Here is a 549-nt window from a genome sequence, read left to right on the forward strand (position 1 = left end):
GCCGGTCTAATCTGTCTGTCTGTCTGTCTGTCTGTCTGTCTGTCTGCCTGTCTCTCTCTAGGTAAAGGGCCGGTCTAATCTGTCTGTCTGTCTGCCTGTCTGTCTGTCTGTCTGTCTGTCTGCCTGTCTGTCTCTCTCTCTCAGGTAAAGGGCCGGTCTAACCTGTCTATCTGTCTGTCTGTCTGCCTGTCTCTCTCTAGGTAAAGGGCCGTAGTAACCTGTCTGTCTAACCTGTCTGTCTCTCTCTCAGGTAAAGGGCCGGTCTAACCTGTCTGTCTCTCTCTCTAGGTGAAGGGCCGGTCTAACCTGTCTGTCTGTCTGTCTGTCTGTCTCTCTCTAGGTAAAGGGCCGGTCTAACCTGTCTGTCTGTCTGTCTCTCTCTAGGTAAAGGGCCGGTCTAACCTGTCTGTCTGTCTGTCTCTCTCTAGGTAAAGGGCCGGTCTAACCTCTGGACTCAGCAGTGGGTGAAGCAGAACCACCAGATAGACGTGGACTCCATCGAGGAGCTGTTCTGTCAGGACCAATCAGATCGCTCCGTCACGCCAACCA

This window comes from Ammodytes marinus, assembly GCF_949987685.1.
Source record: "Ammodytes marinus genome assembly, chromosome: 23".
Classification (NCBI taxonomy): Eukaryota; Metazoa; Chordata; class Actinopteri; order Uranoscopiformes; family Ammodytidae; genus Ammodytes; species Ammodytes marinus.